We start from the raw sequence: 13,642 nt of genomic DNA, 5'->3' as shown, positions 1-13,642 counted from the left end.
CAAGTTCCTTGAAGGAAAAGCAGAACGGAAACATAACAGATTATACTTGTCAAGGACAGAGCTTTAGCATTTGCTTAATTCGCATTCCGGAGACACACAAAGGCTCACTTCCCCCCAGCCATAAGTTTCCCCCAGTTCTGCAACCGCAAACCTCACATTACTATTTATTTTTTACATACATTAGAAAAACCAAACCAAACTTTTTAAAAACATTGCATGCTAAGTAACCAGGGTCTAGTTTGTTTCCCTTTCCCCCACATTTCCATTTCTTCCAGCTGTGCTTTGCAGTCAGCAGGGCTATTTACAAGATTATATCTCTCTCTAGACTGGATGCACGCTGGACTCCTGTGCTAGCTATTTTTACAAACAGTATGTGCTCGTTTGGTTGCTCTGTGTGTTTGTGTGCGTGTTTTAAAAACACCCCAAAAGGAATTATATATGAATATGAATAAGAGCTACATCTGCAGTTGCACTTAGTATGATAAAAGTCACAAGGGCACAAAATCCATGTGCTTTGAGGAATACATTTATCACCATGTGGAATTAAGATGAAATCTCTCTCTCTCTCTCTCTCTCTCTCTGTGTGTGTGTGTGTGTGTGTGTGTGTGTGAGAGAGAGAGAGAGAGAGAGAGAGAGAGAGAGAGAGAGAGAGAGAGCACATGCTTTCCTTGACCCACAAACCACAATGCCCTGAAGGGACCTTCTACTGAAGTCAGCTTGGCTCTGGCTCAGTGCATTTATTGTTTTTAAGCCAGACCATTAGCTGACACAAACTAATTCAGGTAGCGAGAGCCGCATTCCCTTCTCGGCAGGCTTCCAGGGGCTACACGCAAATGGAGGACAGGGATGGAGGCACAATTGAGTACACCCATGAATGCAAATGTTACCTTTGTGCAGAAGGCTAGTTTCTCCTCTCTCCATTCCATCCAGGCAAGCAGGAGACATTAATAGAGCCCATGGACATATTCCAGCCAGGCAACCACACTCAAAGAGGATGCAGAGAAAGGATGGATGTGGCTGGGGAAAGCATGTGACCTGGGTATCACCAGACAGACAGACAGAATTAAGGGGTAGTAATAATGTCTCCTACTGCGAGCAGGGCACAGGCACATATTTGAAGGTCTGTTGGTGAATAAGCCTCTTATTTCAGGGATGGGGAACCTGTGAACTCAGATATTGCTGGTGTACAATTCCCCTCATCCCAGACCCACTGGGAGCACTGGTTAGTCGGAACTGGAGTCCAACAACATCTGAACGGCCTGCCCCTGTTCTGTTTCAAGGACTCTTGGGTCCAGTTTAATGATAAAGATGGGAGAGAGCTGGAGTCTGGATGTGGCCCATCAACAGTTCACACCTAGAATCACACATTACCTGGCCTCAGCCTTACCTGCTATGGATGGCGAAATGTAGTTCTATTTAAATTTCAGCAAATTTCAGAAGATCATTCTGAAGTTTTCTGCTGGCTGGGGCTGATGTGAGTTGTAGTCCAGAGAGCACTAGGTTGGTAAAAGCTTACCTAGCCCCCAGCCTAAAGCATCATCGGTTAGCTCAGTTGGTTAGAACGTGGTGCGGATAATGCCAAGGTTGCAGGTTCAATCCCCATATGGGCCACCAGCATTGCAGGGGGTTGGACTAGATGACCCTTGGGGTCCTAATTCTAAGTCAACTTCTGCATTCTTATGAATCCTTTTCCACGTCCCCTGCAGCCGATTTGGGGTTGGGACAGTACAAAGCCTCCTTTCAGCTTGTGGGAAGAACATGTTTCCACATTAATTCTGCCACAAGCTCCTGCTCTTTCATCTCCACCCGCTTCCTTTACAATTCCAGCATGGAAATGGAATCAGTGACCTACGAGCACTCAGGGATTTCGTACTCTGTCAAAAGGAGGCCTGATGTTTTCTGCACATTTTCGGCTTTCCCCTCCGTCGGCTACCGTCTTTAACGTTTCTGGGATTCCAGATGGCATCTGAGCACATCCTCTTGCAGAAATTCACATTTCTTATGTGTCCATGTATCGGCTGCTTTCCTGCCTTCCTCTGGGCTTCATTTTTCATGTCTCAATAGCTTTTTGAGCTGCATGTCAACAACCCTGGGTAGTGACACCAGCATGAATTATTTCCAGCTTCCTTGCTAGGTTTTGTGCTCCAGCACAAATGGAGTTCAGGGTGGGAAGTTGCCCTTTGGCATCTGAACCAACAAACAAGGTTCACCTCCAGACTTTCAGCATTTTGCAGGAAGGATTTAAACACACGCTGTAAATTTGGGTTCCACCTGTAAACTGCTCTTTCACCTCAGCATAACAAACCCACTACTTGTATTTTAAAGGACTGGTTTGCAGTTAGGAATGTGATGAAGAATGAAAGGCAGAGGAAGAACGAATGGCTAACAGGAATATGTGTGAACGCCACACGAACAAATATGATCATGGAATCACAGAATTGTAGAGTTGGAAGGAATGCATTAGTCCAACCCCCTGCAAGGTAGGAATATGCAGCTGTCCTATAGGGGGATCAAACCTGAAAACAATGAATGTTCATTGCTATAGCATATGTCAGTGTAAACCTTCTTTGGGGGCAATAAACCATAATTCAAACCATGTTTCAAAAGGTAATCATAATAGAAATGAAGCTTTCACTTTCATTTACCTCTCAGTCCAGGGAACCTCCGGCTTTTAGGTGAGCTGAGTATAGATAGAAAGTGCCTTGAATTAGAACAGCCACTCTTGGGGAATGCTGCCTTAGGTGTGAATTCTGAATTGTTTTTAAACCTATTTTCAGGTTTGTACTGTTTAAAAGGCTACTTTAGCCATTCTTACGACACAGCTAAATTGCCTTGAGACATATGCATGTAAAATGCAATTCATAAATTCATAACAGCTAGGAGAACCCAACATACTGAATCCTTAGGAAGTTGTAGGTTTGCTTTAATAAGTTGCAATTTTTATCCCATCAGACACCAGGGCCTGAAAACTCTCATGATGGCAGGTGGACATGACTTTGCTAAAATGGCCGGGGGGTGTGTGTGCAGAGGTTCCCATACCCTCCAACTGTCCTGGAAGTACAGAAGCCATCCCAGCTTCTGAATTGATCCCGGAATGTCCCGGGAATGAGCCAGTGCCACACACTCGTAAAAAGGTAAAAGGTAAAGGACCCCTGGATGATTAAGTCCAGTCAAAAGCGACTATGGGGTACGGTGCTCATCTCGCTTTCAGGCCAAGGGGGCTGGCATTTGTCCATAGACAGCTTTCTGGGTCATGTGGCCAGCATGACTAATCCGCTTCTGGCACAACGGAACACCATGACGGAAACCAGAGCGCATGGAAATGCCATTCACCTTCCTGCCACAGCAATACCTATTTATCTTCTTTCACTAGTGTGCTTTTGAACTGCTAGGTTGGCAGGAGCTGGAACAGAGTAAATCCCCATCGTGGGGATTCAAACCGCTGACATTCTGATTGGCTAGCCCAAGAGGCTCAGTGGTTTAGACCACAGCGCAACCCGTGTCTCAGCCACACTGTCGTACGAGTCAGCTAGATCTCACCTTCTGATTTTCATCAGGGAAATGATGGAGATTTCTCCCCACTGAACTAGATTCACTGGGGGGGGGGGGTCAAAGGTCAAAATCTAGAGCTAGCACTGGAAGCTCCTTATGCTTTCCGGCACTACAGCGAGCTGAGCATGTCCCGTTTTGTGAGAATGCGTACGTGTGCCTCTGCCTTTCTCTTCTCTTCTTCTGTGCAACTAATAATTAGGCTGCAAACTTCATCCATCTACATGCATACCACAGTGATGGGGAAACGAGCACTATGTCCCCATAAACTCTATTCTGTCGAAGAGTGAGCCTATAAATTGTCAGCAAAGGCTCTGGGCTGCTTTTCACAAAAGCCTATTTATTCAAAGCTTTCCCTATTAATTTCTCCCCGTTGCAAACACAGAGTTGAAAGCAATGTAAATGGATCTACCACTGCCCTTTTAAACCAGTCTGGCAAAGCTGCCTCGTGACCTGACAAAGTGATCTATGTGTCCACACAGCCCAATCCGGTGTGCGAGCTAAGGAAGATTCTTTCTTACAAACCAGTTTGCAATCTTTGCTTCTATCTCTTGAACCACTCCCTAGGGGTCTTTTGAAAACAGGGCAGAAGAAAAAGAGAAAGAATTTCCTGACCACTCAAAGGCAGAAGGCAAGACGTTGGCGCAAAACCCTGCAAATTTTACTTGAAATACCTTGCATACAAAAGGTAACAAGAAAGGGAAGCAACCTCTTAACCTGGTAATAAAATGGAGTAAATCGCAACTTTACAGCCTTAATGCAATCATATACTTTTTAGGTGCCAAACAATGAAATAAACCATATATAGTTTGGCTCCTGCCAATCCCAGAATTATCATTCCACAAACACAATCCAAACAACCTGCAGAAAGAAACTGTACTCTACAAAAGGTGTTTGCAGTGGAAATGCCTCTTGGAAGATTTGAGCAAGTGAGTCAAATCCCATGTGTCAGAGGAAAGAAAAACAAACTGGGGAGGCTGGAAAGGTTACCGTAATTTACTGCCCAGTTATGGAAATACCCCAGAATAAATAAGTTGTCTGTACAGTTTCAGTGCAGGGACTGTACCATTTCACACTGCAGGTGGAGGGTTTGCACCTTGGAATGTTCCTTCACATGGAGGTTCTCACATACTGTTCTCTGTTGAGAACTAGCCTATCAGTTTTCTACATTAAGAGTGTCATGGTTTTTTTAAGACACAAAAGGAATATGCAAACATATTTAATCCTCCATTTGCGTTGTCAGATGATACAGTCTCAATAGTCTTGTATCATGTGACAATTCTCAGAATCTGTATGAGCAGATTAGCTCAAACCTCAGACACATTGCAAGCAATAAACAACAATTCTCAGCAATCCCTGCAGAAATATGTTGGAGGGAGATATGATGGAGGAAGTCATCATAGCAGTCAGCCAAACACTCAGATTTTTGCAGAACAGATGCAGTCCTTGAAGCTTGGCATCCTTCCCTTCAGGGCCAGGTGTTAAAGACTGCTTAGCAAAACATATACAGAGAGAAGCAGTGGTGTGGGATGGAACAATTTATAGCGCTTTGTTTTTCTGTGGAAACGAATAACATTAATTCATTGTTAATGGTAGATGGATGCCAACTGCCAAAAAAAGAGAACACCAGAACAGTAGGCAAGCTTGGCAGTTTCAATGTTTTTTAGCTTTATTTCCTAAACAGAAGGAAAATAAATATGCTAAATCAGATCACTCAGGCATCAGATAATTTCCCCATTCAAACTGGAAGTGTCCCTATGCAAATTATCTTATGGTATACTGAAATAACCCCCTGGAAAGTTTTGCATAGTAAACTTTTCCCCAAAAAGTTCCCAATTGAAAATATTCCAGAAAACCCATAACACTGGACAGTAGACATGGAAACACAGCTTTACTAGCTGCCACCCAGCTTAGACCAGACTTGGATAGAAAAATATCTGATTTAGTGGAAATCAAAACAGCTGAACAAAATGTTCTGTATTAGCTAAGTCCAGCCTTGCAAAAACAGTTTGTGATTTTGAAATCTCTCCAACTCTGGGCAGTCAGCTGAGGAACCCACACTTAGGAAGTGTTAAGAGTTTGACCCTGCTGCAATGACATGAGAATACATGGTGCTTGGCTATCACAAATATACTGTGCAGAGATAGTTGCCCTTCATGAGATTAATACAGTGGCAAACTGGAATGACATCTTCTGCCCAACAGACTCAGAGCATTATTTCAGCTCATGATTTTTGGCTTTCTAGTCCATGAAACACATCCAACTACCACCAGAACATTTGTAGGCAGACAGAACAAAAGAGGTGACTTTTGCAAACTTTCTCTTTCTATTTTTCTGGAAGAGGTGTTAGTGGGCAACCCTTCACTTCTTCCTATTTATTTCCACCCAGACACAGATGTAGGTTTACCATTGTAGGAGAAAAAAAATGGTGCTGGTGACAAACTTATGATGAGCACCATGCACTCACCATATGGGCAACTGCAACAGTGGCTGCCTGGCAATCCTTTAAGCACCAGAGGTGAGAGGCAGAGGCATCACCAGCAGTAACTATGACAACCCAGAACACTGCCCATAGGGAACTTGGGCTGAACAAGGTTTCTAACTCCTCTTTCACTGCCTGTTGGGAACTTTTGCATGTCCAGATGTTGCTGAGCCTCAACTCCAAACATCCCTGATCACTGACCATGCTTGCTGGCACTGATGGGAGCAACATCTGAAGGGCAAAAGGTTCGCACACAGTCTAACCTATTGCTCCGATGGCACACCAAACACCGTAGCAGCACATATCAGAAAGTTTTTAATGTTTGGTGCTTTATTATGTTTTTATATGTGCTGTAAGCTTCCTAGAGTGGTTGGGGAAACCCAGCCAGATGGGCGGGGTATAAAATTGTTGTTGTTGTTGTTGTTGTTGTTGTTGTTGTTGTTGTTGTTGTTGTTGTTGTTGTTTGCAGTGCCTGAATCTGTCGCTTCCCCATTCTCTCCCCCATAACTCCTTTCTGCCAGCTTTTTGCAGGCTTCTTTCGAATGAATGGCTCTTCAGACAGAATTTTATCAGCAACGACTCCCCTTTTTTTAACCAAAGGAAATGGTCCGATGAGTAAATCAAACAAGTCTATTGTGCTACCAGCCGGTTGTTGCGCAACCTCGTGCAACAGATCGCCAAGAATGCCATTAAGGCAAGCCCGACTTAATTAAGGAAGTTCAACGAGGCCAAAGTGTTGGAACGAGCAAGTGGTCCTCAGGAGCAGCAAGACAGCCTGGGTTCTTCCAGATACAAAACCCTCCGTTGACCACCTCCTTGCACAAAAGGCAAAAATCTATGTAATTAAGAGATTGATTAAGAGATAGACTGTGCTTACTCGCAAAGCGACGGAAGAAATAGCACTCCTGCACCCACATAATGTAATTAGCAAATAACTAAATAAATGGTTGTTGCAGCCAGTTCTCTCCCTAGCAGTGAAGCAAATGTGTGTTTACGGAATAATGAAACCAATTATCTCGATGCAGAAACTCAACTCGCGCTGCCTTTTGCACACTTTCCTTTTCGTTCTTTTGCTCTCTCTCCCATTAATCTCCTGGCATGCAGTTCTATGGAAATTCAACTCACTTAAAAGGCTCTTTCAGGCCAATTTGCCATTTATTATCTTTCCTACTGCATCAGCTCTGGGACCAGCTCTGAAACTCGAGATCGGCAACTGGAGGCCTTTGGGCTCACAACATTCCTTCTCTTGGCTTTCAGTTCGGCAAGAAAAATCAGGGACAGAGTGCCATTTGAGAAAAGGAGAACAAGATGCAGACCTGTCTCATTGTACCTTATGTCCCTTATGGGACCTGGATAGGGGTCCGGAAATCTGTCAGTGATGCTTTCTCATTTTTCCAGTTTTCCCACATTTCCACATCAATTTGCAATTGTTTCCAAGTCCACATGAAAAGCCATCAACATTTTAGTGCTAATTTCTCCAATGTTTGTATGCAATTTTGCCTAATATGCACATTTTTGCAAAGCATAAGTTCTCTAATGTAACAATTTTTTGTACAGAGACATCACCTTGCCAACAACGGTCCGTATAGTTAGAGCTATGGTATTCCCAGTACAGTGGTACCTCGGGTTATAAATGCTTCAGGTTACAGATGCTTCAGGTTACAGACTCCGCTAACCCAGAAATAGTATCTCAGATTAAGAACTTTGCTTCAGGATGAGAACAGAAATCGCACAGCAGCGGCACAGCGGAAGAGGGAGGCCCCATTAGCTAAAGTGGTACCTCAGGTTAAGAACAGTTTCAGGTTAAGAACGGACCTCCAGAACGAATTAAGTTCTTAACCCGAGGTACCACTGTACTGATATATGGAAGTGAGAGCTGGACCATAAAGAAGGCTGATCACCAGAGAATTGATGCTTTTGAATTATGGTGCTGGAGGAGACTCTTGAGAGTCCCATGGACTGCAAGAAGATCAAACCTATCCATTCTGAAGGAAATCAGCCCTGAGTGCTCATTGGAAGGACAGATCTTGCAGCCGAGGCTCCAATATTTCTCTTCATGAGAAGAGAAGACTCCCTGGGAAAGACCCTGATGTTGGGAAAGATGGAGGGCACAAGGAGAAGGGGACGACAGAGGACGAGATGGTTGGACAGTGTTCTCGAAGCTACCAGCATGAGTTTGACCAAACTGAGGGGGGCAGTGGAAGACAGGAGTGCCTGGCATGCTCTGGTCCATGGGGTCACAGAGTCAGACACGACTAAACAACAACAAATAATCAAAACTATATGCATTTTATGCAACTTTACCCTAGCTTATACTTCTTCTCTTTTTTAAAAACACACACGTCAGTTGGCAGGAGAAAGGCATCTTAAAATTCAGAAAAGTGTAACTCTTAAAGAATGGCTATGTTTTGGTTTGTGAGTTAAGCTTTGTGGTAAGTGCGAAAAAGGGAGATTTGTATTCAAATGTGGACTGAATCAAAAATTTCCCCAATCCCTACACTTGGGTAATTTACCTTCTTCTATATATTGCTTCTCACTAGGGATGTGAGTCTGAGTTCTGTCATTTTCTTATTTTTTTCTAATCTTAAATTCAGTTCTCTACATTTTGCAGCAATTTGTGACTTTTTAAAAATTAAAAATCCTTGCTCAGTCATGAAGTTCACTGGGTGATCTGGGGCTAGTCATTGTCTCTCAGCGTACCCTACCTCACAGGGTTGTTGTGAGGATGAAATGGGGACACTCAAGGTACGCCACCATGAGCTCTTTGGGAGAAAAAAAAGTGGCATATAAATGTGATTAAAATAAAAAATTAAGAGAACCTCATGAAAATTCACCAGCATTTTAGTGCAGATTCTTCCTAATAGAACACATTGTTATATGCAATCTTGACTAACGAATGCACAATTTTTGTAAACGATTTCCCCTAACACAATGCATTTTTGTGTCATTTTTACTAACATGTCCATCTTTATGCACACTTTCACCGTTTTTGTAAACCTTGTTTGGGCAGCGAACTGCATAGCGAAATTTGCAGAAGTGCAAATTTCTTTTTTTAAAAAACAATAATTTTTATTAAATTTCCAATTGACAAACCAATCATATCACATTAATTCCAAATTATACCAATACATAAAAACTCCAAATATTTAGCCAAATTTTAAATTTTTGTTGGGGGTACCCATGCTTTGAGTTCAGAAAGGGTCCAATCATCTCCTATTTCTCAGAAGTGCAAATTTCAAAGGCTAGCTGTGCTTCTGTTCACATACTGTTTCAGAAAAGTGCAAATTTGATAGATTCAGCTGGGATCAATTTTCTCCCCAACTCCACTCCTCACATGCTGTTGTTGCCGTCTGACTAATCCAGAACCCCAAACCCATATGGCGTAGTGGAAACTCCCTCAAACAGAGGACTGTCATTCCTTAAGTAGGAAATGTGACCGCTACATCTCCCTTAGGATGGTCATTTTTCAGGAGGGTCTTCTTTACAAGAAGAGCTGCAATAAGCCACAACTCTCTGGCAAACATGCATTTCACACGGACGCATCTTCAGACTTCTTTTACATAACAGATGCAGAAGTGGCTCAGGGGCCCATTTTGCACACGCAAAAAGAGTTGTTGCTAGTAGCAAAGGTTTACCAAGCATCTGAACAAGGCTTGCAACCTAACCAACTTTCAAACGCGTTATTTGAAAGCTCTACGGAAATTCCAGACTGACCACTTGACAGGCCCGTTTCTCTTGGTTTATATTCTGAGGCTTCCCAGCACTAGTTTCGCCAGTCTGTTTTTAGCTTTGCGAGGAAGCCTTTAATCAAGGCGCTGGAAAGGGAAAGAAAGCTTGCTGAATACACCCTAAAAAGAAATCTCTCCTTAGGATCACTGGCCCAGAGATGCAGGAAGGACCTCCTTCAATGGCACCCATGTTTCTGGGTTAAATGTTAAGAGTGCACTGAGATTCCTCAAAGCATCCTTTCTTGGGTCACCACACCTTCAAAGCACATTTGTACCGTCACCGCTCCTGGGATTCTTTGGGGAAGTTATGTAGGGTGTGGATGTGATCTTGGGGGAGGTGGGAAGAAACAAAGGGTGATAGTCTAGTAAGTTTTACTCAGAGCAGACTTGCTGAAATTAATGGCCCAAACTTAATGTTCACTAATTTTTCTTCAGTGGGTCCACTGTGAAACTTATTGCAGTACCACCCTGAGGAATTAAACTGTTCTACTATCTTGTATTCCATATATTCATCTTTGGAAAGCCAGCATATGGCATATATTGAGATACGTGCTAGAACCCAGAGGCCCTGGCAAAGCCCATTGCCACTACTGCTTGCCAGGTCCCAAACCACTCCTGCTGACACTGCCACTACCACCACTCCTGGGCTGGCAAGAAGGACTAGGGGATGGCAGGGAACTGACCAGAGCAATCAGCCATGCATGCAAATTCCCCATCAACACCAGTTTAATTAGGCCAACAATGATTGGGGAAGGGCTGTGGCTCAGTGACAGAGCATCTGCTTTGCATGCAGAAGGTCCCAGGTTCAATCCCCACCATATCCATATCTCCTGTCTGAAAGCCAGGAAAGCTGCTTCCAGTCATTGCGGACAATACTTAGTTAGATGAGACAAAGGCCAAAGTACAGGGCAGCTTCCTATGTTCCCTACCATGCCTATGTTTGAGGGTGAGGCGGGTGCTATTCAAGCTGGTGGAGGCAGGGAGTTTGTGTACATAGGCTGGAGTTCTGATCTGCACCACTGCTGGGCCCCTCCTGGGTCCTTGCTACCTGAGGCTACCTGAAGGTGTGGCATTGTGCCGCTCTCAGCACTGGGCCACATGTGCAGACTACCTGGGGCCATCAGCTTAATAGTGCCAGCCTTCTTCCTGAAGGCAAGGACCCTTCAGGGTGTGGATGGCAAAAGCCAGCATCGCCAGGGAATTTGTGTGCAGTGTGATCAGCACAGCCGCCACCACCATGGGCAAGCACCGGGGACCCCCCAAGTGACAGGAGCAAGCCAGCAGGAAATCACACCGAGCAAGTTGGAATTCACTCTTTATTAGCAAAAACATGATCTTCACAGATTTGGCTGAGTGTCAGGCCTAATGAGCAGAGCAACCCATCTCTGGTAGGTCTTGCCCCATGAAGCAGAGACTAAAGGTCCCCACCCTCCACAGCCATCTATGTCTCCTCCTATCCAGAGGTTTTTTCCCCTAAGCAATCGGAGACTGCATCTGCATGCCTGCCTTTGCTCCTCCTGTTTCATGCCTCTCCTTGTTCTGGGAGACCAGAAGGGAAGGGAGCTTGTTGCAGCAGGATGAGGAGACACCCATGCCTCTCCCTGACCCATCTTTGCTTCTTGGCTTCCTTCCTCTCCTGCTTCAGCTTCTGCCTTTCATTCTGGGCTTCTCTCAGCCACAGACCCTTTCTGCTCACTAAATCCTATTACCTCTTCAGGTTCCAACACCTCCTCCGCTCTGTCTGCTCCCTCTTCTCACTCTGACCACTCATCATCATCCCACCACCATTCCCCGGGCTCTAAGCCTTCTTCCCTTGGGGGTTCCCCAGCTGGTGACTTCCACCATTCCTCTGCATCCAACCAGTCCATGACCCCAAGGGCAAATGAACTGGGGACCCCAAATCTTGGAGCCAGATCTGAACTTTGGAAGACCATAAGTGTTTAAGTCTGGCTGTTGGTTAGAAACTATGAGCCGCACCAGTGATAGAACAACCGTCCGGGACTCCTGGCAGTCCCGGTCATCTTATTTACTGTTGCATGCACTTTTCTCTTTATAGTGGATCAAGGCCTCCTCCTCCGGGATCTTGGCTAACGTTTTTGGATTACACTGCTTGGCAAGGGCCTCCAGCTGTCTGGCCAGCCCTGTCAAGTAAAGCAGGCAGTGCAAAGAACTGCCACATAAGTCATAATGCTGGATAGACTTTCCTCCTGGCAGCTTCGCATTCAACAGCGGCCTCCCTTTGATGGTGCGGAACCCTGCAGATCTGGAGAAGGAGAAGCTCATCCATTAGGCAACTATCTACTTGAACTGAGAGTTGAGCACATCCATCAAGGCCAGGCTGCTCCAAGCAGAAAACCCAGTGGCTGTGCTACAGTCCAGAGACTTCCCCTTTTGCAAAGCGAGCACCACACTTTGCCAAGAAAACCATCTGCAGAGCAGAAAAAGGAGGAGGGCGATGGCATGGTGTGGTGTCTGAGAAACCCCTGCTTCAGAGAGGCTGAGCTAGCATACTGTTGTGGCTAAAATGCTGGACATGCTAATAATTTTTATCAGCTTTTCAGTGATAAATGCACTGTATGAAGTCAGAAAATAGAAACTGAATGTAACAAGAAATACAAAAACAAACAACCATACCTCCCTCCCATCTATGCCAGAAGCCAGGAAAGTGATCTTATTCATTCTAATGTATTGAATGAATTCTTAATGTATTTTTCTTATGTATTATGTATTGTTGCCTACATCCTTCATTTTCTGTGTTGCTCTTGCAGGGACCTTGCAGGGCATATCATCAGGACAATGTCACTGTTTTCATTGGCCAGAAGAGACTGATACCCAAGCACAAAGTTCAGAGCAGAAATATAATCATGGCATTCAACGCTGGAAATAAGGTATTTTGTAAACCGGTACTTCGGCATATGTAATAAACGAACACCAAATAGCACAACATACATCTGGTTTCTAAATTGTTGGCATTTGTGCAGGGTGATTTGGGTTAAAAAAAAATTACCCAATCTCAGAGCTTCCTGGGTGATCTTGAACCAGTCCCTTCAGCCCTCTTTCTGCATTTCTTCTAGTGCCATGCCCCCCCCCCCAAATCATCCAGCAGTTCCTCACCTCCCCACTCAACTATCCATCAAGAAACTGCACTTGCAAATTATCCAAGGGGAGAGAAGATTTCAGTTACATTCTCATGCTTTGGGTACAGGTATTGAACCTTCCTCCTACTTTACAAATCATCACACCAGTGTTCTGCACTTTGCAGCCTCCCCAGGTGCCAGCACTTTAATTAGAGCCCAGTTGGAGCTGTCTTATACTGAGTTAGATCCTTGGTGCATCTAGCTCAGCACTGTCTCCACTGACAGTGGCATGTAGTCAATACACAGACACTGAAATTCAGGTAGAGGTCTCTGCCAGCCCTACCTGGAGATGCTGAGAATTGAACCAGGAACCACCTGCAAGCAAAGCAGGCACTGAACTCAGGCTCCTCCCCCAACATTGCTCCCTGGAAATGAGGCGGGGCTGAAAATGCTAGCCAAAACAATGCTTTCAGTCGTTCATTCCCATTTATCTACAAAATTGGGATCCTCACAGCCTGCCTCTCAGGGATATTGTACTGACGATGTCTGCAAAGGACTTGGAATGTGCTATATGAAGACTAACTATTAGCATTCAGAACCAGGCGTTGACATTTTACCATTTTCCGCAGCAGCAACTGATTTGCTTTCACATTCATCCCCTCAATACGCTTGAACCTGAACAATTCTTCCAGTCAGAGGACAAAAACTGGCAAACTGCTAATTTTTAAGTGGAGACCATAAGGGAGGGAATCGGTTAAGCAGCAGGCTGGCAGCTTTTCCCTCCACGCAGCCCCCGTTCCAAAGCA

The 13,642-nt window shown here is 44.6% G+C and overlaps 1 protein-coding gene across 2 annotated transcripts in view; it reads right to left on the bottom strand.

Moving 5' to 3' along the window:
• Positions 1 to 13,642, bottom strand: part of RERG (RAS like estrogen regulated growth inhibitor) — a 97,452-nt gene that overhangs the window by 71,015 nt on the left and 12,795 nt on the right. The window lies entirely within an intron of this gene.

This window comes from Podarcis bocagei, assembly GCF_964188305.1.
Source record: "Podarcis bocagei genome assembly, chromosome: 10".
Taxonomy (NCBI): Eukaryota; Metazoa; Chordata; class Lepidosauria; order Squamata; family Lacertidae; genus Podarcis; species Podarcis bocagei.
Note: the sequence above shows the minus strand (reverse complement) of the source record. Positions and strands in the feature narration are given on the sequence as shown.